We start from the raw sequence: 25,713 nt of genomic DNA on the forward strand, positions 1-25,713 counted from the left end.
TGTGCATATTTTAAAAATATTTTAATCATGAACTTAATTTTTTAAAATTCCCAAATCCTTGTAAGTTCATTGCTGATATAGGGGTGGCATAGGAAGGATGATGTGGCCCTGCCTTTGGGGAAGTTCACACATTAGACCTTGTCACAGTCCATGCCCACTGGAGACAGTGAGGACAAAACACTGGTGAATTCTGCTTGGGAGGTGCCAGAGAGAGTGCCCCTTAGGAGGATCCTATAGGCTTCTGCTCTGTTTTTCCCTTTTTTTGGAGAGCCTGGAGGTGTGGTGGGGCTGTGGGCTTCTTGATCACTGTGAGTGAGGGTAGGTCAGGGGCTGACCACAGAGGCCCGTTCCTGGGCCAGGGCAAAGGGGTCCCCGAGTTACATCCTTGGGTCAGCCTTGTTCACAAGGCGGGAAAATAGACCAGGACTGGGGCTGAGATCATCACAAGGGGGAGGAGAGAGCCTTTGGGAACAGGCAGGGGCTGTCCTGTGTCAACCCCAACAGCACCAACTGCACATACCCCACTTAATGGGCCAGCTGATGCTGGGGAAAGACATGATTTAGAGCCAGTTCACACAGGGGGCCTTCAAGTGTTCACTCAGGAGAAAACCCCAGGTCCTGGACCGGGGTTCCCTGCCCCACTTTGCAGGATCCTGATGGGCCTCTGTCACCCAGGACCAGGCTTGGGATGAACTGTTGGTTAAAACTATGCCCTCTTCTCAGAACTGAAGTGAAAATGAAAGGAGAAGTGGTGAGAAGGGCAGCTGGCCAGGGCCCAGCGCTGGGCAGGGAGTACATGTCTCTTAGGGAGTAACTGAGCCCTGAGCTTCACTGCCCAGAGCAGAAGGAAGGCTGGGCTGGGAGCTGGAGCCCATTTCAGTGTTTTAGGGGGGCTGAGCATAATCCAACACTTACCTCACAGGGGGCTGCATGGACTCACTGATCTTTCAAACGTCTACGCTTTTGCTCAATTAAAGGCATGCCATGTGGTCCTGGTGATGGGCAAGGCCTGTCGTGGCTTCTACTAGCAGTTGTAAAGGGCCTTTGATGATAATGAATGATGCAATCCAATAACAAACATAATGAAAATATGCACTTTGGTACACACTCTTTGGACGTGACATCCACCAGGCAAAACACTTTTAGAGGTTTTTTTTTTTTTTAAGATTTTATTTATTCGGGATCCCTGGGTGGCGCAGCGGTTTGGCGCCTGCCTTTGGCCCAGGGCGCGATCCTGGAGACCCGGGATCGAGTCCCACGTCGGGCTCCCGGTGCATGGAGCCTGCTTCTCCCTCTGCCTGTGTCTCTGCCTCTCTCTCTCTCTCTCTCTCTCTGTGACTATCATAAATAAATAAAAATTAAAAAAAAAAAATTTAAAAAAAAAAAAAAAAAAGATTTTATTTATTCATTCATGAGAGACACACAGAGAGAGGCAGAGACACAGGCAGAGGGAGAAGCAGGCTCCAGGCAGGGAGCCTGATGCCGACCCGATCCTGGGACCCCGGGATTACACCCTGAGCCAAAGGCAGGCCCTGAACCACTGAGCCACCCGGGCATCCCGAGGTGTTGCTTTTTTATGGGTGGTTTTACGGAGGCTCATGTGGAGCTGAACTGGGAAGTTTTACTTCTGGGCAAAGAGAGTCCAGGGTCACTCCCAGATACAGAGGCAAGCAGAATGAAGAAATGAGCCTCCTCCTGCCAGGTGACTTCTCGGTTTGTCCTCCCAGGAATCTGGATTGAGTTTAGGGGGGCTGTGTCCCCTCCAATCCCAGGCACATGCCTTAGCAAGCCTTGAGTTCTGTTAATAAATCCTCCCTGTAACAGTGGCCCCTCGGGAGCCTACTGGTGCCTGGATCTACGCTGAGGCTCCGCCGAGCTCTCACACACTAACTCGGGTCCCTTTGAGGCCGTCAGAGGCCTAATCTGTCTTCACTGCCCAGGACTCTGGGGACACTCAGGAGCTGGGCTTCTCCCCCTGGAAAGGCCTGCAGTTCAAAGATAGGTCCACCAGGTGGCGCAAAGCCTCCTTTCCTTGCGGGTGCTGGACCCACTGCCTACACCACCTGTTCTGTGTCTGGGACGGCCTGCCCTCTCCTACCAGGACGGGAATACAAAACCCCAATTCTGGCATACCCCGTAAGCAGACATCCAGCCTCTGCTTAAACACCTCCGGGGACGGGGAGCTCACCACCTATGGGGGCAGGGTAAGTAGTGGAGGTAGGGGTAGGGGTGAAATTGAGGCCATCCAAAAGCCACCTGTTGGGTGATAATGTCACCCTTCCTTGTCCAACACTCAGGCCACTGGTTTCTTTCTTTCTTTCTTTCTTTCTTTCTTTCTTTCTTTCTTTCTTTCTTTCTTTCTTTCTTTCTTCTTTCTTTCTTTCTTTCTTCTTTCTTTCTTTCTTTCTTCTTTTTCTTTCTTTCTTTCTTTCTTTTTCTTCTTTCTTTCTTTCTTTCTTTCTTTCTTTCTTTCTTTCTTTCTTTCTTTCTTTCTTTCTTTCTTCTTCTTTCCTTTTTTAAGATTTTATTTATTTATTCATGAGAGACACACAGAGAGAGGCAGAGACACAGGCAGAGGGAGAAGCAGGCTCCATGCAGGGAGCCCAATGTGGGACTCCATCCCAGGATCACCACCTGAGCCAAAGGCAGACGCTCAACCGCTAAGGTACCCAGGCGTCCCAGGCAACTGGTTTCTAAAATCCCTAGTACCAGGTTCTTTGTTGGAAATAATTTATTATCTCCTTTTCTTTTAAATTACCTTATCCCTGAGTAATTTGTCAAGTTTCTGAACAGCAGCCCCAAAGAGATCTTTCACAGATCTGGGACATAGGCCAGGGGCATGTCGGAAAGCCTCTCTATCTCCTAACCTCCTACCCCCTGGGCCTTGATTAGGAATCAAAGGACTGAGGCTACCTGAGTTCCCTGGTGGCTTTACTGAAGTCAACCTTCTGGGCCTCAGTTTCCCTATCTGTAAAGGGATTAACAGCATCCTTTACCCTGCTTGCCGCATTCAGTTGTTAAGAAATTGCCAATGCAATGATGCATTTAATTATTTAATGAGTATTTCTTTTTTTAAATTTTATTTATTTATTCATGAGAGACAGAGAGAGAGAGAGAGAGAGGCAGAGACACAGGCAGAGAGAAGCAGGCTCCCTGCAGGGAGCCCAATGCAGGACTTGATCCCAGGACCCCAGGATCACAACCTGAGCAGAAGGCAGACGCTCAACCACTGAGCCACCCAGGTGTCCCTTAACGAGTATTTCTTGAGCACCTACTATAAGGTAGGCACAATTCTAGAAACTAGAGAAGACATAAGTAAACAAGAAAGAGTGCATCTGATATTGAGTGGTGTGGTAAGTGCCAGGAAGGAAGATGCAATGGGGTCAAGTGAGGAGGGAGATCTAAATTGAGCTATCAGAGAGGTGACAAGCATGTGAAAGCAGGAATGATTCCCCATAGTGTGTCCATCCCCCTTCTCTTTGGCCTGTGATTCACGCCGTGAAAGTGAGACGGGTACTGTTTCTGAGCGTTTTTGAGATAGACACTGTCGTTAGTTCCTGTTATGTGCAATCAGACGCAATCCTCATGGATATGAACAATGCAGATGGAAAGGCTGGGAGGAGAAGACCAAACTGACACAGAGCTAATCCTCTCCAGTCCCCTCTTTTCCCCGTGGGGGAACCACAAACTAAGGCCAATGAGATAATAAATTCTTCTGAACAGGCTTGAACTCTCCAGGCCAGGCCCATTTCCACAACTCAAGAAAGCGCTGTGCATTGTTGGAAGCACTCTGACTAGAAAGCCCAGACTTCTAAATATGACCCTTGAAATCCCAGAAATTCTTATCAGGAAGGGATTTCCCTTCAGTCATGCACTCCAGCTAGTGACATGCTCAGGTTTTCAACCTGTGATCTGGGATGGAGGGTGCATATCAGATTATCAGGGAGCAGATGCCTGGGGGTGGCTAGACCTGGTGAGTAAATCTCCAGAGAGATTTTTTTTTTAAGATTTTATTTATTTATTCATGAGAGACACAGAGAAACACAGAGAGAAAGGCAGAGACACAGGCAGAGGGAGAAGCAGGCTCCATGCAGGGAGCCTGATGTGGGACTCAATCCCGGGTCTCCAGAATCACGCCCCAGGCTGATGGCAGCACCAAACCGCTGAGCCACCCAGGGTGCCCCCCAGAGAGATTCTGAAGCATCTGACAAAGCACTTTTCTTCTTACCATCTTGTATGAGGATCACGATCTGGTCCCGTTTTAGGGATGGGACAATGGAAGATCAGAGATGTCAAGGGGAGCCCAAGGGTCTGGGATCCTGGCTTTCATCCAGGCTCCTTCCCAAGCTTTGGAACAGATCATCCCAACTCCAGCCTCTTACAAACTCTAATGTGATTTGCAATAAAGAATGTTATGTTTTCCTGGCTGAAGGGTGAATAATTTAACAACTTGGGTCTCAATCAGCCACAAAAAGAAAAAAAGACCTTTGACAAGCAGAAGATCTGAACTGGAGCCAACAGCAGAAGGTCCCCAGAGAAATAGCAGAAACAAACTTAGTGGGTCAACCTCATCTGTATTTTCACCCAGATGAAGTGCCTTTCTGATAATGCAAGTTCACTCATTTGACTATGGTGAGTTGGACGTGCCCAGATCAAAATCCAGTTCTTGTTCTAAGGAAGCCAGTCCTGTTTAATCTGCTCCTACTGTATTAGTTAAGGTCATGTTAGCTGTATCATATGAACTAGAGTCTCAGTGGCTTAGTATGGTAGACATTTGTTTCTCAGTCATGTAAAGTTTGATTGTGGGGCTCTCTCCACGAAGTCATTTGGGGACTCAGGCTGCTGGAGGCGCTACTGTTATCTTCTTCATATGGTTTCCGTGGGGGCTTGACCTCCAGGCAGCTGGTGGGGAAGGGAGAGGCCCAGAGGACTGTGAGGGTGGTTTTTATGGGTTCGATTGGGGTGAGGGAGGCACCCATCATTTCTGCCCACATTCCATTGCCAGAACTCAGGCCGATGGCATACAGATATATATGTTTCTTGCTCCTTCTGAATGACTTTCCACCCTTCTTTCTTCCACTCTCCAGCCTTCTTTCTCCTGCTTCATGGCCAGGAGGCTGACCTGTATGGATTGCGCCAAGGGGTTCCTTAGTCCTCTGCTTGGAGTTTGGTCAAGGAAGCCACTGGCAGGAAAACTGGAGAATGTGGCCAAGGTATGCATTTCTCCTAGTTCCCTCCTTGACTGGGAGACTTTCCACCCGGTGCCAGCCAGGTGCATAGTTTGGCTGTGTTCTTCTACTAAAGGCCATGTTTCTGTCTCTGCCCTCTCCATACAGTCACTCCTTCCAAGTTCTGTTCCTGTTCTTTTCACTTGCCGTTTTAGACTGAAGGGTGGTAACCACTGCCCACTGTTGGCAGCCCCAGGAAACCGCACCATCATTTGCTGCTTTCCCTACACCCTGCGCTCAACCTTGTACATGGTCTTGTTATTAAACTTTCCACAATTGTCTGGTAGAGTGTGCCTTTCCTGCTGTGATCCCAACTGCTTCATGTGGACACGCATAGATGCAGAGGGTCTGGGGAATGGTGGCCCAACCTGAGTGCCTCATTTCACCATCTGGAAGGGACTCTTTGATGGACAGCTGTCTTTGCCCCATCCGCTCTGACCTCTATGCTTTTTGGCTTTTCTGTGTAGGCTAGTAGAGGGTAATGCCTCTTTCCTGCACCCCAGCTTCTTCACCTGTAAAATGAATGGACTGAGCAGGGGATCTATTCAACTGACATTTGGTTAGTCCCTCCAAATGCAAATTGTATCTTGGTTGTCCCGAGCTACGTGGTGCCTTACCTGTGAACTCAATGCAGGTTTTCTCTCTGGTTCCAAAATAAAAGTACTCTCATAATATATCACCTGGTACATATCTTCTCTTAACTTCCTCTTATAGATTAAATTGTGCCAAATTCATCTCTTGAAGGCCTAACCCCAGTACCTCAGAATGTGACTACATTGGGGAGATAGAGCTTTTAGAGAGGTAATTAAAATAAAACGAGGCTATTATGGTGGGCTCTAATTCAATCTGACTGGTGTCTTTACAAGAAGAGGAGATTAGGACACATACAGAGACACCCGGAATATGTGTGCACAAGGGAGGAGACCCTCTGAGGACACAGTGAGAAGGCAGCCATCTGCAAGCCATGGAAAGAGGCCCAGAAGAAACCAAGCCCCGCTGCCACTTTCATCTTAGACTTCCAGCCTCCGGAAGTTTAAGAAAGTAAATCTGTGTTGTTTAAGCCATCCACTCTGTGGTACTTGGTGATGGCAGCTCTAGAAAACTGATACATGTCCCATCTTGAGTTTAGCCCTTGAAGGCTTCTCTGGGTTACTGCTCAGTACTCTGATAACCTGTGACGATGTTTCAGTGGAGGTAAGAGAGTCCTTCAAATTCCCCTCAATAACATGTCTCTAGTTGAAGCATGAATCTTCTTAAGACTATGCCCCAAAGAGATTGGCAATGAGATAATGCTGGTGTCATCCCAGCACCCCTCTTGTCATCCTCCCGGTAATAATTGATTTTGCCTCTGGGAGCAGCTTCTCTCCTGCTCCATCACAGTCTCCTGCCCTTTGGCAATTGGGAAAAGTCCGTACAACTCAAGCGGGGCCATTGAGAGACGCTCATTCCCCTGACCACAGTGATTGTCCCAGAGAAGGCATGTGACCCAGGCAGGCCAATGAAAATCCTTCCCAGGCATTTTTCTAACTGGAGCTGGCAGGGAGGTTACCCCCAAGCTGGTGGTGGTGAACCCTCAGCCATGACAGTGTGACAGAGAAGCAGGAAGGTGAGGGAAGTCCTGACAGGGTCGGCTGTCCAGTGCCAATCCTTGGGAGCTCTGAGCTGTTCTGATCCCTGAAGATCTTCCTTCAATTCTTTGACAACCCTGCTAGCTTTCTAATAAATCTCCTTTCACTTAAGTTGGTTTGAGCTGGGGTTTCTGTCTTATATAATTAAGAATGCTTGGACTCTATTTAGAGGAGATACAGTTCTTGCCATAAATTGTTTGGCACTCTTCAAGTTTGTTTCCAGGCCTGCCACTTCTCTCCATCCTAGAAGGTGAGTTCCTTATCACCAGAGGTTTTTGAGCAGAGAGGGGGTGTCCTTTGGGATGAATCAGAGAGAATTGCTGCTTTGGAGCTCAGGATATTTAACTGTGTGGCATCAAATATTCTCAGTAATTGTCACCGATTCCATTGTGTACAGACTCTTCCTGCCAGAGATTAGGTAGGCCTACTATTTGAACACAGCTCTACTTTTCTCTTGAACCCATACTTGGAGAGTTTATGAACATCAATATAATACACTTTATTAATAAAATGAAAGATGAAACCTATGTCATCATCCCAACAGACACAGAAGAATCATTTGACAAAATCCAACATTCATTCATGATAAACATACTCATATCTGGGAACAGAATTGAACCTCTCCCAACCTGGTAAAGGTCGTCTATGAAAACCTTACAGCTACATCACACTTAGTGGTAAAAGATGAGATGCTTTCCCCCTAATGTCAGGAGATTATAGCCAAAGAAATTAAGCAAGAAAAAAAAAAGGCATTCATATTGGAAACGGAGAAGTAAAACTATGTCTGTTCATATATAATATGATATTGTATATAAAAATGCCAAAGGAAAAAATCTATTAGAACAAAGTTGCAGGATACAAGATCAATCTATAAAAGTCAGTTGTATTTCTATACACTAACAATGAACAGTCTGAAAATGAAATGTAAAAACAATCCCATTTACAATAGTATCAGAAAGAATAAAATACTTAGGAATAAAAAATAAAGAATAAGAAATATATTCTCAAAACTACAAATCATTATTGAAAGAAATTAAAGAGGACCTAAATACATAAGCAGACATCCCATGTTCATGGGTCGGAAGACTTACTATTGTTAAGATGGTGGTACTCCACAAATTGACCTACAGATCCCGTGCAATCCCTATCAAAATTCCAACTTTTTTTTTTTTTTTTACAGAAATAGGTAAGCTAATACTAATACTTATATGGAACTGTAAGTGACCATGAATAGCCAAAAACAATAGCCAAAGTAATCGTGAAAAGGAAAACAATGTTGGAAGACCCATGTTTCCCAATTTCAAAACACACTGCAAAGCTACAGTAACCAGAATAGTGTGGTACGTGCATAGGATAGACATGTAGATCAGTGAAATAAGATTGAGAATCCCAAAATAAATCCACACATCAATGGCAATTGATTTTTGATAAAGGTACCAAGACTATTCAATGGGTAAATAATAATATCCTCAACAAATGGTGTTGAGACAACTGGGTATCCACATTCAAAAAAGTGAGACTGTACCCTAACCTCACACCAATATACAAAATTTAGCTCAATAGAAAATTCAGCTTAATACAAAAATTAACTCAAAATGAATCAAAAACATACATATAAGAGCTAAAACTAAAAAACCTTTAGAAGAAAACAGAATTAAATCTTCATGACTTGGATTAGGCAACAGTTTCTTAAATGAGACCCCAAAAACACAACAACAAAAGAAAAAAATAAATAAACTAGAGTTCATCAAAATAAGAAGTTGAAAAGACAGCACAGAAAATGGGAGAAGAGGGCAGCCCGGGTGGCTCAGTGGTTTAGCGCCACCTTCAGCCCAGGGCGTGATCCTGGAGATCTGGGATCGAGTCCCACGTTGGGCTCCCTGCATGGAGCCTGCTTCTCCCTTGGCCTTTGTCTCTGACTCTCTCTCTCTGTCTCTCATGAATAAATAAATAAAATCTTTTTTAAAAAGATTAAAAAAATAAAGTGGGAGAAGATATTTTCAAATCATGTATCTGACAAGGGGCTTATACCCAGGAAATATGATGAACTCTTAAAACCAATAATAAAAAGACAAGTAACCAAACTGAAAATAGGGAAAAGACTTGAAGAGACAATGAACAAAAAAGGTATGTGAACAACCAATAAGCACATGAGAAGATGCTCAACATCATCAATCATTAGGGGAATACAGACCAAACCACAGTGAAATACTATCTCATGCCTATTAGAATGGCCATCTTGGAAAAGATGGACAGTAACAAGCATGGGGAAAAATTGGAACCCTCATACATTTCTGGTGGGAATGTGATATGGTGTGACTGGTATGGAGAACAGTTTAGCAGTTTCTCAAAAAGATAAAATAGATTTACTGTATGATCCAGCGATTCAATTCCTAGGTACATACCCAAGAGAATTGAAAATATAGATCCACACAAAAATTCATACATAAATGTTCATTGTAGCATGATTCATAATAGCCAAAAAGTAGAAACAACCCAAATGTCCATCAACTGACATGAATGTATAAATAATAGTAGTATATCTGTGTAGATATACAGTGTAATATTATTCATAAAAAGGAATAAAGTTCAGATTGTATGATCCCATTTACATGCAATGTCTGGATAGGCAAAACAATAGAGATAAACAGATGAGTGATTTCTGGGGACTAGAAGGATGGGGGAGTGGGAATGACTGCTAATGGGAATGGGATTTCTTCTCACAATGTTGAAAATGTTCTGGAATCTGATAGTGGTGACTGATGCATAACTCCGGTTTTCTACAAACTATGGCATGTGAATTTTATGGCATGTGAATTAGATCGCAATAAAGACGTGATTGAAGAAAAAAAGTGTTTATGTGCAAACAGGCCTCCATGTGGAGTGGCAGCTTCCCCAAAGACAACAGCAGGTCAGAGGCACTTTCCCAGGGCTCTAAGAGCGGGAGAGAGAGTAAGGATCAAAACTCAGGTTTTGAGTCCTGATGGTTGTGTACTTGAACACTGCTTCCACCTCTCATGAGTTGTAGAGTGTTGGGAAATGGTTTTTCTGAGCCTCTCATCTGTAACATGAAAATAATTCTTACTTTGTAGGGTTCTTAGGAGGATTACCTGCTTGGTAGCTTAGAGTGGTCAATAAATGATAGCTGCTTATTATTATTATTATTATTATTATTATTATTACTATTATTATTTTCTTGGACAGAGAGGGAAGGGGTCTCTGGAAGGAAACTGGTCTTGGATAAAAGGTGGGAAGAAGAGGCCCAGATGAAATAATTAGACAAATAGATTTTAGGTTGCAGCCAGGGCTAGAGGGATATGGAGAACCCTCTCCAGGGGGGTGATTGGAGAGGGAAAGAGTACAGATACTCAGCCTCCCAGTACTATGGCCAAGTAGGTTAGAACTAGGAGGCAGATTGGGTATTTTGGCACATTCTAGTGCTTCAACTTTTCTCCCTTACTCTTGGGAAGGGGCTGGGAGCTGCTCTGCAGTCTCACTGTAGGTATTAAACATGAGCACCAAAATCAGCCCAGGCTCCCCTTGGCTGAGCCAGTGATTCTGCGTACAAATGAACAGCAACAGCTGGCCCATTAGGACTATATCTTCGTGGAGTTAAATCTTTTCTTCTCATCAATAGTTGATTCTTGTGCAATAACAGATAATTTTTATTTTGTTCTTTGGCCTTTTCCGTACTTCTCAAATTTTCTACAGGGATGAGGTTTTCTGACTAAAATGTTAGGAAACCCATAATAAGCCTGACTCATGACAGCACTGCTTTTGTCCATGCTTTTCCTTCTTGTATCTTGCCTGGCTCCAACAGGATTAGTATTTTTGAACTGTATCAGTCAGGGTTCAGCTGGGGGAATGAGAAACTATGCCCACTGATTGTAGAAGGAATGTAATCAGGGGTTTACAGAGTGGTTGGAAGGGTTGGAAGTGAGGGTTCTGAGGTGCGGCCTCCAGGAATGATCTGCAACACCACCATGTTACCTCTGATCCGGACATCGAGGACTCTTTTTACATGAAGAGGTGCCCACGAGGCTGGAATGCTCCTGGAAAGTACAGTTTCTTTTGGCCTTGCTTGTCCTCACAGGAAGACACCCTGTCTCACCTGCTCCTCTCCAATCTTGGGCCACAGCATCTAATTGTCAGATCCCAATTCACTTCTAAAACTCTAGTGGCAAAGGAGGGTGGGAAGTATACTTTTCTGTTTTTCAGCCTATGCAGTAAAGGAAAGGACTCTGGCAGGAGGCTGGGATGGACATGAATGGCGTCCATCCATCAAGACCAGCCTCCTTATATCAAGATTTTGACATTTCTTTTGACTCAAACTTACTTGGTTAAACAACTAATGATTTCTCTCTCTCTCTCTCTCTCTCTCTGTATCCTTTTGGCTGTGGAAAATTTATATTTGCAGTGTGAAATGACTTCTTCCTGTGTGAGGAGTCTATAAATTTACCTCCGAAGCCCTTGAAACCAGGAGAAGTGGTTTCCTGCGATGACTCCTTGTATCTGACTTCAAGTGCTCTGTATTTGGCTGCTGCTGAAATGAATAGCCACTTTTCCTACAGGAAGTGCGAAACTCCTGTGTGTTATAGGAAGTAAGAGCTTCCACGTATTCTCTTGAGAATAATGAGCCCTTCCTGGAGGAAACAATATAATGTAATAAATTGAATTTTTTTCCAATAAAGAACCAACTACTTAAGAACAAACTCAGAGGTAAGAAGCATTTGAGAAGATGCTTCGCTTCATGAATAATTAAAAGCAAATAAAAAAATGAGAGTGGCTTGTCACATCAACAGCAATGAACAGGCTCAGGAGTGTCTATTCGCCTCTGATATTTTTGCTCTAAGCATCTTTGCTGTACACACCTTTGCTGCAAACGTTTTTGTCACATGACTAATTGGCCATAAGGCGATTTTGCCATACAAGCTAAAATAACTGGTTGATGTTGGGTTTCATTTCTCCTCTGACAAAGTTCCTGTTTCTATGTTGTATAAATCTTCGCTAGCCCTCATAATGGTCTAGACAGTGTTGAGTAGGGGTGGTGGTCTTAAAACAGTGGATGATAACAGCTATGTTTATCTTACTTGATAGAAAGTTCGGTGGCCAAGTTTATCAGCAGCGTGACATAGTGTGTAGTGCAGACCGCACGCCACACTGTGCCAGAAGATGATATCTTATCAGGTACAGTAATCACACTGGCATTTCTTCCACAGGTGCCAATATGCCAAGAACAAACAACAATGTGGAATGGAAGGCTTTCACAAGGCAACACAAATCTCAGTTACAAATATACATCCCACTCTTTGGAAACTGATACCTCTTTTAGTGAGAAGAAATTTTATTTTGTTATTTTTGAATTAATTTTAATTTTATTTATTTATTTATTTGAGAGAAGGAGAGCCAGCAAGGGGAGGAGCAGAAGGGAAGGGAGAGGGACAGGCGGACTCTGCACTGAGCATTGCAGCCCCACCCTGAGATCATGACTGAAGCCAACAAAGAGTCAGATGCTTAACTTACTGAGCCACCCAGGTGTCCCTGAAAATAAATTTTCATGCAAAAAAAAAAAAAAGTGTAATACAGAAGGAGGAGATGATTCAACAAGCAAAAAATTTTTTAAAAAGCATACAGTAGTTCCCCCTTATCTGGAGTTTTGGTGCTGCCCCCACCAGTTTCATTTACCCTAGTCCATCAACACTGGCAAAAGCAGATGATCCTCCTCTTACATCATCATGGTCATGACAAAAGGAAAGGTGATAATAGCACAATAAGATATTTTGAAAGAAAGGAATTGTGTTTACATAACTTTTATTACAATATATTATGTTTTATTATTAGCTGTCGCTATGAATCTCTTTCTGCATCTAATTTATAAATCAAATTTTGTCACAGTCATGTGCATATGGGAAAAAACACAGCATATATAGGGGTCGGTGTGGTTTCAGGCATCCGCTGGGGGTCTTAGAACATACCCTTTATGGGTAAGGGGAGATCACTGTATTGCTATGAATGAAAGACTTTGAAGACACATGCTTAGGGACAATCCACAAAATAAAATCAATTATTTGTGCAGTGTTGTTATACTACACATTGTATGAATCTACACTACACATCTTGAATGTATTCAAATATTTTCCAATGAATCTACACTATGCATCTTGAATGTGTTCAAATATTTTGCATTTCCCAATATTTTTAATTCCGTTGTTCAATTTTCATATTTCATTATGTGCTTTTTAATGAATGTTCCTCTTTTATTTTTTTGTGATTTTATTTTTTATGACAAATTGCCTTATGGTGATTCTAATAATTTTTCCATATTTCATTATTTCTACATTTTTATTTATTTATTTATTTTTAAAGATTTTATTTATTTATTCATGAAAGACACAGAGAGAGAGAGAGAGAGGCAGAGACACAGGCAGAGGGAGAAGCAGGCTCCATGCAGGGAGCCCGATGTGGGACTTGATCCGGGGTTTCCAGGATCACACCCCAGGCCGAAAGTGGTGCTAAATCGCTGGGCCAGCGGGGCTGCCCTTCATTATTTTTTTTAAAGGCTTGATTGATTGATTGATTTGACAGAGAGAGAGAGCACAACTAGGCAGATTGGCAGGCAGAAGGAGAGGGAGAAGGAGAGCAGAGAGCCTGATGCACGGCTTGACCCCAGTACCCCAGGAGTATGACCCGAGCCAAAGGCAGATGCTCAACTGACTGAGCCACCCAGGTGCCCCGTGTTTTTTTTTTTTTTTTTTAATGTCTCTCTTATATTGCATTATTTCAGCTCTTATGGCAAAATTGCCTTCAGTCAATTAGTTAATCAGTGAAAACAGTTGCAGTAGAGAGGTCTATGGCAAAGATGTTGATGGTTGAAGCTCCCTAGACCCATGTCCACTATGAGTGTGGGTGCGGAGATGCAGCCACTCTCAGTGACCCTAGCTGGTGGGGTAAAGAGATGCAAAGATTGGAAATGAAATTCAACAGGGCCTACCAAAAAATTGAGTATCTCCCTTATGATCCAGCCATTCTGTTTCTGAGAAAATGGCTTTCAGAAATGTCCTCACATAACAAACAAAAATATATTTATAGAAACAGTCGTTGAAACATGGGGCTGTAGTTACAGGAATTTGGGAAAAGCCCAAAAGCCCAGTGACCTAGCTGCCCAAGGCTGATTTTGGTCCGTTTCCTTGTCACCTTTCCACATCCCTGCCTATCTGGGTTGGGTGGGAAGGGGGCAAGTGACTTCTACTCCAGCTTTCCAAAATTTTTTCCTGTCTTTTTATAAATTTAATTTAATTTAATTTTTAAAAAGATTTTATTTATTTATTCATAAGAGACACAGGCAGAGGGAGAAGCAGGCTCCCTGTGGGGAGCCTTATGTGGGACTCGATTCCAGAACCTGACCTGATCAATCATGATCTGAGCCGAAGGCAGAGGCAGACAGAGAGGGAGAAGCAAACTCCCCCACTGAGCAGGGAGCCCCACATGGGACTCAATCCCAGGACCCTGAGATCAAGACCTGAGCCAAAGGCAGATGCTTAACCAATGACTGAGCCACCCAGGCACCCGAAGCTTTTGTATGTTCCAAGGAGAAAAAGTCATCAGCAGAAGGCTGAGAAGCCAGTGTGGGAAAAATGCAAGATTCTTCTAAAAAGTCTAAAATCCATGGGAAGTATGGGGGATGTTGTTGAATTCACTTCCTGAATATTGACTGTCTCTTGGAGTTGCAAACCCTTTCACTCACTCAGTTAAAAAAAAGAGAAAAAAAATTATTTGGGGCTTGGAAGGAAGAAGGGAATTTCCTCCACTCTTTGGTGCCAAACTTCCTTAAAACACACTGTTAATTGTGGAATCCCACGACCAGAGGACCCTAAACAAGAAAGGGTGTGTTATGCAACAGTATATACTAAAAGTTCCCCAAATGGGAACATAATAATAATATGTAATGCTATGCTATTTTCTATTAAAAGAAAAAAAATCCCAGAAAGGCTTATTCAAAGCAATGGCTATCTCCAAGTGTGGGGGCGTTGGGTGGCCTCTGGTGTTTTAAGTCACACACAGACATGTATTATTCTTTTTTTTTTTAAATTTTTTATTTATTAATGATAGTCACAGAGAGAGGGAGAGAAAGAGAGACAGGCAGAGGGAGAAGCAGGCTCCATGCTGGGAGCCCGATGTGGGACTCGATCCCGGGTCTCCAGGATCGCACCCTGGGCCAAAGGCAGGCGCCAAACCGCTGCGCCACCCAGGGATTCCACAGACATGTATTATTCTTGAAGGAAGCTGCTCTGTTCCCACCCAAGTTGGCCCACAGGCTTGCCTGCCTGTCAGTAGGCTCTTGTTTTGATAAGATAAGACCTTCAAAGTCTATCCTGGACTGCTTGTTTTCTGGTGCCCTGGTGGGAGTGGAGAGATCTTACTTATCAACTACAAGACAGTCAGTCACCTGCTAGTTCAAAGGCCTGCCTCTTCCCTGAAACATGGCTCTTTCCAGCTGGAGCCTAGTACCCAGGATTCTGATAGCTGATCACATTCCCCAGGGAATTCCAGAGTGATCAGAAAGGCCTGACCCTCAGGTGTCACCTTTGGATGATATCTGCAAGTGAAAACCTAGTGTTACCTTGAATTTAATGGGAAAGTCAGAGATGACTAAGAACCTTCTGTCCCTCAGGACAGAAAGACCTGTGAGCAATGCTTTGCCTTGGCTTCAGTATCTATGATACCGGTTTCACAGTTTTTAAGATTTCAACATTCATTATTTTCTCTTATAATTCATTTTCTTTGCTTTATTTTTAGGGCTGTGAAGGGACACTTTGGAAGTGGCAGGATGACACTGTCATCTGCCTGGTATGCACCCTTCTGCTGGATGACTTGGGGTGCTTCTGAATGCTTCTTGTTCTAGCAGGAAAGGGAGTATTGCAGCAGGTTCCTGACTTGGAGGAGATTGGTGGGCAGCTGAACCATGAGTCTGGGTGAGAGTTAGCTGGGTGGGGGTGCCAGAACCTGGAGACCCAGACTGCTGAACAGCTGGGTGTGAAAGAGAGTGTATTAGTCTCCTGTAGCTGCTGTAACAAATGACTACAAACTTGGGGGCTTGACTCAGCAGAAATTTATTCTTTTCTAAAAGACCAGAGATTGAGAATCAAGGTTTCAGCAGGTTTGGTTCCCTCTGAGGGCTCTGAGGGACAATCAGTTCCATGCTTTTCTCCTAGATTCTGGTGGTCACTAGCAACCGTTGGCATTCATCAGTCAAGAGATGCGTCACTCCCATCTCTTCCTGTGTGTGCCTCTGTGAGTCTCAAATCTCCGTCTTTCTAAGGACATCTGCCATTGGATTTAGGGCCTGCTCTAAATCCAGGAGGATCTCATTTTGAGGTCTTTTCTTTTTTTTTTTTAAGATTTTATTTATTTATTTGACAGAGAGAGAATGGGAGAGAGAGAGAGAGCGCGCGCATAAGCTTGGGGAGAGGCAGAGGGAGAGGGAGGAGTAGACTCTCTGCTGAGCAGGGAGCTGGATGTGGGGCTCCATCCCAGGACCCTGAGCCAAAGGCAGACACTTAACCCACTGAACCACCCAAGCACCCTTCATCTTGAGGTCTTTAACTTAATTACAACTGCAAAAAAAGTCTTTCCAAATAAGGTCACATTCCCCTGTTTCAAAGGGTTAGGACTTGGTCATAGCCTCTTGGGGGTCATTATTCAACCCACTACAGAGAAGGGCCCAATGAGAGTGAAGACACTGCTGCTTTCACTGCCCTTTGGGATACTGCAGTTGGTCATGGCAGATGCAAATCTCTCTCTGCCTAATAATTTGCATGATCTCATATTTGCAAAGCAGCTTCCAGCTCCTGGAGCCTAAATTACAGCCTTTCAGCCAGTTCAGACCTGGCTGGAAGATGGGCATAATGGGGCCCTTTTGCAGAAGACCCTGGGTGCTCAATAGAAGAGGAAATACATGAGCACTTTAGGGCAGGTGATCAGCTCCTGAGGAGCCAGGGCCTTCTGGAAACTCCTCTTCCCCTCTGCTTGTTGTCACTCCCTGGCCTTGTGTTGGTGGGGACCTCCCCGCAACAACCCTCCCAGATAGGAAGGCTTGATTTGAATTTATTCAGTGTATGGAGAGCTGGAGCCACTGCATGGCATCTTCCTTGGGAGCAGGATCATGATAGAGAAAGTTTGGCCTGTAGCTTGAGTCTTTTGGTGAAACGGAGAGACCCAGGGTGACGTATCTGAGACTCCATGTGGACAAGAAGGAGCTTCCGTGGGGCACAGCAACTTGGATGCTGTCACTGAGCAAGATACTCCAGGAATCCCCCACACACACCTTCTTTACCAAAGGGAGTAGCCATGTCTTTTTTTTTTTTTTTTAAGATTTTATTTATTTATTTATTTATTAGAGAGAGAGAGAGAGATTGAGAGAGTGCACAGAGGCAGAGAGGCAGACTTCCTGCTGAGCAGGGAGCCCGATGTAGGGCTTGATCCAAGGATCCTGGGATCATAACCTGAGCCAAAGGCAGACACTTAACCGACTGAGCCCCCCAGGTGCCCCTATCAATTACTTTTAAATTTGTATTTATTTTTGCATCCTTTATAAAATAAAGAGAGTAACCCTTTGCCTGTATTATTTGTTGCAAATAATTCTTTCTACTTTGGTTGTTTGCCTTTTAACCTTTGGTAGTGTTTTTGATTTGTAGAAGTTTATGATTTTGACTGTCAGATCTGTAATTTTTTTCTTATGTGACATTCTCATTATGTTGTGTTTTGTTTTTCTTTTTTCCTTTTTTTTTAAAGTAAGCCCTAGGGCCAACGTGGATTTTGAACTCATGACCCTTGAGATCAAGGGTTGGGTACTCTACTGTCTGAGCCAGCTAGGTGCCCCTCATTATGGTTTCTATTATTACAAAGTCCTTCACCCAAACTTAGTTATGTAGCTATTTTTTTTAAGTTTTTAAAGCGGTGTTATTTTTACATGTAATATTTTGATGCATCTGCAAATTATTTTATATTACAGTATAAAATGTGGATCTAAACAGGTACTCCCCACCTCCTTCTCCAATATCATTTGCTGTACAACCCACCTCTTCTTGTTGGTTTGTGAGCTTTCTTTTTCATACAGAAAATTCATATATTATTGGCAATGGTTTCAGAGCTATTTTTTTCTGGGAGATTTGTTCATTGATTCTTGCTGATACAGCCTTGCTTTACCTCTTTAGCTTTATAGTACATTTGTTATATTATATTATATTATATTATATTATATTATCCGGCAGAGACAACATCCCTTTTTTATCTCAATTATTTTTATCTTCCAAAAATTTTATAGTGGCCTTACCTGTTAATTTTCCAGGGACATATAGCCAGGGAAAATTTGCCAGTTTGTAAATTCAGATTCTGTCAAATTCTTTTGAATTTTAATCTTAACTATAATGAACTATGAATTACCAGCAGAGAACTGTAATTTTTTTGCATATGCTTTCCTTTCAAGAATGTGGATGTTTCTGTATTTTCTCAAATCTTTTATACAGCTTATAGATCTTACATTTCTTCTTTGGAACAGAGTATTCTCAAATTGCTATTGTGTCTGCCATAATTCCTGCCATCACACCTTCCTGGCTATATAAAAAAAATAGTAAATAGAAAATATTGAAAATAACAGTAAATAGAAAAACTTGATCTTTTTGTGGTATTTATATTGCACACAGGACTCTGGCTGGACTTCCCCTCTATGCGCTCCTTGACTGCTTTCACAAGTGGCCTTCTGCTTCTGGTTTTGGGAGTCTCCTCTCGGATTTCAAGCTTCCTCCTTTTGGTTGAGCTCTGACTTTTTTTGGGATTTGGATAAGGACAGATTGTCCTTCTGGTTAGTACTCTCTTGGTTTCTGAATTTAGAATGCACTTGGTTTCTGAATTTAGAATGTACTTGGTTTATGAATTAGAATGTGTTTGGTTTAGATTTAAACTTGTGAATTTTCCTGAGAGCAAGACTAAAACCAAAACCAATGGACACGGCACTTGCCACCTTTCTATGAGAGACAACCATCTCTGAAGCGCAAGACTACTGTGTAAGGATAAGGTGATCACAGATGAGGAAGTTTCATGTTAGGGTACTTGCTACCAGCAAGAAAATTTGGTGTAATGAGGGACACCTGGTCACAGGTCAGATAAATAGGGCAGAAGTTGTCTGCCAGGAGAAAGAAGTATCCTGTGAGAGGTATACTGTCAAACAAAACTGACATCTCAACCCCAAGCATGCCTCTAGGCTACCTAAGATTTTTTTTTTCTTTGTTCTCAGGAAAACTCCAAAAATGGGATCCTAGTCATCTAAATGCTTTAAGAATGGCCCCCTCCTTAGCAATAATGACTGGTTTTATGTTTAAAAAAAAGTTATGGTCTCAGGATGCTTGGGTGGCCCAGTTGGTCTACCTTCAGCTTGGGTCATGAACCTGGGGTCTTGGGATCGAACCCCACATGGGGCTCCCTGTTCAGCAGGGTATTTGCTTCTCTCTCTCCCTCTGATCCTCTCCTCAGCTTGTACTCTCTCTCTCTCAAATAAATAAATAAAATCTTTAAAAAAATTATGATCTTTCTTCATGTGCATGGACAAATCTTACTGAAGACAGCCTAAAACAATGACCGTTATGAGGAACGTTCCAATCAGACAAGCTCATTCATTTAAAAGATGCACTTGGGCAGCTCAGGTGGCTCAGCGGTTTAGTGCCACCTTCAGCCCAGGGCGTGATCCTGGAGACCTGGGATCCAGTCCCATGTTGGGCACCCTGCATGGAGCCTGCTTCTCCCTTGGCCTGTGTCTCTGCCTCTCTCTCTCATGTCTTTCATGAATAAATAAATAAAATATTAAAAAAAAAAAGATGCACTTGAAAGCAAGGGTTCTCAAATCAAACAAAATGGGACATCTTTTTTTTGGGGGGCAGGGCACCTTTCAATTGGCAATGCAGAAGCCTCCCAAAGGCTTCAAATTTCCAAAATAGTTTCATTTAAATATTCACTGCAAAGGCTAATGATAATTTAAAGGCATAAATGTACGTAAAACAAAAGACCATGAGACTGATGTCACTCCTATGGCCCCGTCTACCTACCCTCCTTTGCTTAGGTACTCATTCTGCTAGTCCTTTATCTGATGGATCTTTCTACTCTAAAGAGACTACCTGACTGTAAACAAAAGTCAGCTATTGGTGGTCTTACAGGTGGCCCCATGTCTATCCTTGAAGGAGACCATCCCCACCCCCATGGGTCCCTTCCAGGGTTGACTGGATCTGAGGGGTTTTCTGATAAACTGTGACCTTAAACAGTCAAGGGAAATTGAAAATGCATGGAAAATCTTGCCAATTTCTTGTAGATACCAGAGCTACACTCAGTACTTTAAACTCTACTTGCTTTGGATCCTGCAGATGGGATCCTAGGAAAGCTAGCAGCCGCCAGCAAAGGACAAGAATTCTCACCAGGGCCAGCTCCCCTGAATCTCTGTCTGTAGGGCTCAAGTGAGAGAGGAAGGTAAAATCTCACATTGTCTCTTCCTTTTCAAATCCAAATCCAAATCCATTGGTTATGGATCCTTTCCTACCCCTGGGTAGCTGTTACTATCTTGTTTGTCTTGTGTTGTGCCCTAAGAACTTGGTGTGGCAACCATTAGGTTAGAGGCCTCAGGCCTCAGGCTGAACACAAATGTGGGTTGCAGCCCATTTGCAGGCAGAGCTCCTGGGGAACTTGTCTAAGTCTTTCTCTCATTTAGGTATCTTTGGGAGTGGCTTTGGATCTTTGGCAGGTATCATCTTTTGCAGTCTTTAGGGGGATGCCTCTCAGATCCATGGCATTGTTTATTTATTTTTTAAAAAAGATTTATTTATTTGTGATAGACATAGAGAGAGAGAGAGGCAGAGACACAGGAGGAGGGAGAAGCAGGCTCCATGCCGGGAGCTCGACATGGGACTTGATCCTGGGACTCCAGGATTGTGCCCTGGGCCAAAGGCAGGTGCCAAACCACTGAGCCACCGAGGGATCCCTCCATGGCATTGTTTAATACTGCTAGGGATATTTACTGTTTGTCCCAGCTGAAACCTGACAAGATACTTGAAAGGATTTTTTTTTTTAGGAAGCTCTGTGGTCAGAAGTTGGCTAAAGTGGAAGCTGTGCATCTATGGGGGCAACTGGGAGGCTCAGTGGTTGAGTGTCTGCCTTCGGCTCAGGTCATGATCCTGTAGTCCTGGGATCGAGTCCTGCATCGGGCTTCCCACAGGGAGCCTGCTTCTCCCTCTGCCCATGTCTCTGCTGCTCTCTCCTAAAAAAAAAAAAAAAAAAAAATCTATATCTGTGTGTATGTGTATATCTGTATCTGTATATCTGTCTATCCATCTCCCTACCTATTCACCTTTAATGTACAACCTTTATTTCGAACTTGAGTTTTAATGGGTTGGTCTGAAATACCTGGAACAATGTTCACCAATTATGAGATAATTAACTACTTTACCTTTTATTCCTGTAGAGGATAAACTGGAAGACCTGATATTTCACTATTGTGTAATGATGTGTGCAGATTTAAGAGATTTATATTCTTCTTAAAAAAAAAGAGAGATTTATATTCTTCTTGTTTATTTTTGTTTTCTTCGTTTATTTATTTATTTTTTTTTCGTTTATTTTGTTTTTTACTAGACCTCAGGTACAGCTCATGGTACATCATTTGCTGGTAGAAGGTCTCCTCTAGCACGTGTTATGTATGTATTTATCCCAGGTGTGCCTTTGTCTCCCAAACTGACCCTGCCAATATGTTGGATGTGTATCTTTTTCTATATATTCTTATAAATCCAGATTTGTCACTTTGCCTGTTTATCTTTTTTTTTTTTTTTTTTGAGAGAGAGAGTGAATGCATACATGTGCAGGAGTGGGGGAGGTGAGCAGAGGGAGAGTAAGAAAGAGAATCTTAACCAGCCTCCATGCCCAGCACAGAGCCCAACAGGGGCTTGATCTCATGACCCTGAGATCATGACCTGAGCTGGTATCAAGAGTCTGATGCTTAACTGACTAAGCAACTCAGGCGCCCCTGCCTGTTTATCTTGTTAATTTTCATAATGCTATTTGGTATATCTCATTCTGTTTCCCACTTTTTTTTCACCAAACACTGTATTTTTAGGATACTTCCACATTGCCACGTGTTCATCCAACCAGATGCCTCTAATGTGTAAATAACTCTTCAGGCTGTACCTCCTCTATATTTTATTTGTCCATCTCCCAGGATCTCCATTATCATGAATAGTGCTGTGGTGAATGCCTTGTTCACGTCCCCTTAAGAAGTCGAGGGAAAATTCCTAGGGGTGGAATTGTTACATACTGGAAATACAGACACCAGCGCATATGCCCCCCTCCCCCCAGCAGAGTGTGGAAGCTCCTGTGTCCCCCACAGCTTCACTACCATTCAGCACTTCATAGTCCTCTAATACATGAAACTCAGTTTTAAAAAGCCCCTGTTTTTTTTCACTGGTTACTTCCATTGATAAGTCATATTTTGGATATTATTTAAGATAAATAATTTTTATCAAGAGAAAGAAATACCTTCCTAGGTCTAGTTCAAAAAAATTCAAGTTCTGCGTGTAGAAATTGTCGAACAGGGGTGCTGGGTGGCTCAGTCGGTTAAGTGTCTGCCTTTGGCTCAGGTCATGATCTTGGGGTCCTGGGATTGAGCCCCCATATTGGGTTCTTTGCTCAGTGGGTAGTCTGCTTTTCCCTCTTACTCTCCCTCTGTGCTCTCTCTCAAATAAGTAAAATATTAAAAAAAAAAAAGAAGAAATTGTCAAACAATTTTATTAAAACCTGTTGACATGGCTTCCTGACAGTAACTGTTTCTTAATCTCAAATCATCTTTGATTTCTTAAAATACAGCCTACTGAATGTTATGGGAAAGTCATTTAATGTACTTTCAAGTTTAATTTGTTGCTTGGAATTAAGAAATACTGTTATACAAAAAAAGAGTTGAGGGAAGGGAGGAGGGTAGGGGGAAGAGGTGACTGAGTGATGGGCACTAAGGAGGGCACTTGATGGGATGAGCACTGGGTATTATACTATATGTTGGCAAATTGAATTTAAATTTAAAAAAAATAAATAAATTTTTAAAAAAGAGGGAAAAAAGAAATATTGCTATATTACTGCTTTAAGTGGTTCTGGTGTATTCCTGAGAGTGACCTGGAAATCCCAAAGCATGTGACTCTTAGTATCAATCAGAGTTAATAAACTAGGGCTTGTCACCTGTTTTTGTATGGCCAAAGAGCCTTTGAGAATGATTTTTACAGTCTAGGATGGTTGAAAAGAGATTTTTTAGAAGAATAATATTTCATGGCATGTAAAACTTATATGAAATTCAAATTCAGCGGCCATAAATAAAGTTTTATTGGAACAGAGCCCCGCTCATTTGTTTACATGTTATCTATGGCTGCTTTCTCACTCATTCTGTTGAGAGTTGAATAGTTGCAACAGAGGTCATGTGGCCCACAAAGCTGAAAATATTCACCATCTGTCTCTTTACATAAAAACTTTGCCAAACACTAATATAAGTTATTTAATCAACAAAAGTTTATGGAGAACCCACTAGTGAAGAAGGTGCTATTCTAGTCTCCAGAACAGTTGATGGAAGTCACAGGGTGACAACAGCTAGAATGAGACAACATGGAGGGCTTGAGGGGAATAGAGCAGAGGTGCTAAGCCACCCTGGGGAGATGAGGGAAAGCTTCTCTGAGGGGGTCACATGTAAGCAGAGGCCTAGAGAGTGAGAAGGAGCTGGCCGTGTGAAGATGGGTGAGAGGCGGTTGGAGGTGGCAGGAAGAATGTTCTGGGCAAAGAGAACAGCATGTCTGATGACCAGAGGGATCATGCTTTGTATAAGGAACTGGGAGATGTTTGCATCATCATTTGCATTATGGGCTTATTTGTATTTAAACCATGTTTAGTTTGCATATGAATATACAACTGCCTATGTAGGGCTTGTAGTGATAAGAGCAAAGAAGAAGGAAGAGAAATCATCGATTGATTGGTTCACTCACTTATTCATTCATGAGCATTGTCGAGCACCTTCTCAGTGCTGAGCACCTGGCTAAATTCTGAGGACACAGAGGAAAACCCCAGGAGGTCCCCTGTTGTCAAGGTGCTCTTGTCTGGTAAGGAAAGCAGATAGAAAAATAATTTCCACAGGTAAGGGGAGTGCCCATACTGCCATGTCAGGGGAGATCCACACCATTTCCTACCTCATCCTCCCTGGCCACCTAGTCTCTTCCCCAGCCTCCCTTGCAGCTAGAGATGGACATACAACCAGTTTTGGTCAACGAGACATAGAAAAGATCTATTGAGGAGTGTCTGGGAAAACTTAAGATTGAGGGTGAAGCCACACATGACACTATCCCTTTGTGCCTCTTGCCTACTTTTGAATTTGAATGTGATGGTGGTACAATGGGATTTGTGGCAGCCATCTTGTGATCATGAGGTGATGGTCCTTGTTAGCATCATCAAGTTGCTGCACCAAACCTGGAACTGCCAACTTTCAGGGACTCCCTGTCGGATGAGTTCATTACATGTCATTGTTGCTTAAGCCAGCGGTTCTTACCTGGGGTGGTTTTGCCCTCTGGGAGATATTTGGAATTTTTGGTTTTTGCTACTGGAAGGGGGTACTCCTGGCATCTAGTGGGTAGAGGCCAAGATTGTTGCTAAATATTCTACAATACACAGGAGAGGCCACATAATAATTATCTGGTCCAAAATGTCAATAGAGCCAGGGTGAGAGACTGGTATAAGCCATTATTGACCAAGTATGTTCATTACTGAGACAGAGAATATGAAAGGCTGGCCAGAGCCACAGGAGGGTGAACGGACCAATGTCTAGGACATGGGACATGGGAAAGAGACATGTAGGTAATTATTCCAGCTGGCTTCACTCCCACAGCTCTGTTAGGCTTGTCGCAAGTTCCGTGAGAGAGCTGTGGTCCCCAGGCCCTTGGCTGAGATATCCTCTACATCCAGCACTGCCACTGCCCAAGCCCCTTACTATGTGCCCCAGGTAATGCTCATGGGAATCGCTTCCTTGAACTTTCCTGACAATTAAGCCAGGTTAGCATCATCTATTCCCATTGCACAGCCGTGCAAACTGAGGTTCAGAAGAGCAGTGGCGGGCCATCGTTAATGACATGTTTGGAGACTTACTGACAGGTTTTCTTCTGTCATTTAGCAGTGTCACTTAAGCATTTAATCTTTTTTTAAAAAAGATTTTATTTATTTATTCGTGGCAGAGAGAGAGAGAGAGAGAGAGGAGAAGCAGGCTCCATGCAGGGAACCCGACATGGGACTCCATCCAGGGTCTCCAGGGTCACGCCCTGGGCTGAAGGTGGCACTAAACCGCTGTGCCACCGGGGCTGCCCTAATCTTTTTTTTAAAATAAAGATTTTTATTTTTTTGACAGAGAGAGAGAGCACAATCAGGGAGTGGCAGGCAGAGAGAGAGGGGGAAGCAGACTCCCCGCTGAGCAGGGAGCCTGACGCAGGCTCCATCCCAGGACCCCGGGATCATGACCTGAGTGGAAGGCAGACACTTAACTGACGGAGCCACCCAGGCACCCAGCATTTTATTTTTTCGAGTGTCAGTTTCCAGATTTGTAAAAGAACAATATTGACTTTATAGCCATTAGTATGGGGATGAAAATAAATACCACACATAAAAGCTCTTGGCTGTTGCTGGCATTACTATTCCAGTGTGCCCACTGCAAGCGAGGACCTGGATTACAGTGCAGCTCTGTCCAAAGCCAAAGCCATGCCATCATGATGGTCACCTGAGTCATCCACTTGCAGCAGGGACCCAGAAATGACTGA

At 43.2% G+C, this 25,713-nt stretch overlaps 1 long non-coding RNA gene across 1 annotated transcript; it reads left to right on the forward strand.

Annotated features, from left to right (window-relative positions):
* Window positions 1-2,044: 2,044 nt before the first annotated feature.
* LOC144316901 (uncharacterized) lies at window positions 2,045-11,567 on the forward strand. The gene is made up of 3 exons (XR_013382731.1): window positions 2,045-2,204; window positions 5,088-5,213; window positions 11,274-11,567. It is a non-coding gene; the product is annotated as an uncharacterized LOC144316901 (long non-coding RNA).
* The last annotated feature ends 14,146 nt before the right edge of the window (window positions 11,568-25,713 follow it).

This window comes from Canis aureus, chromosome 7 (genome assembly GCF_053574225.1).
Source record: "Canis aureus isolate CA01 chromosome 7, VMU_Caureus_v.1.0, whole genome shotgun sequence".
Lineage (NCBI taxonomy): Eukaryota > Metazoa > Chordata > Mammalia > Carnivora > Canidae > Canis > Canis aureus.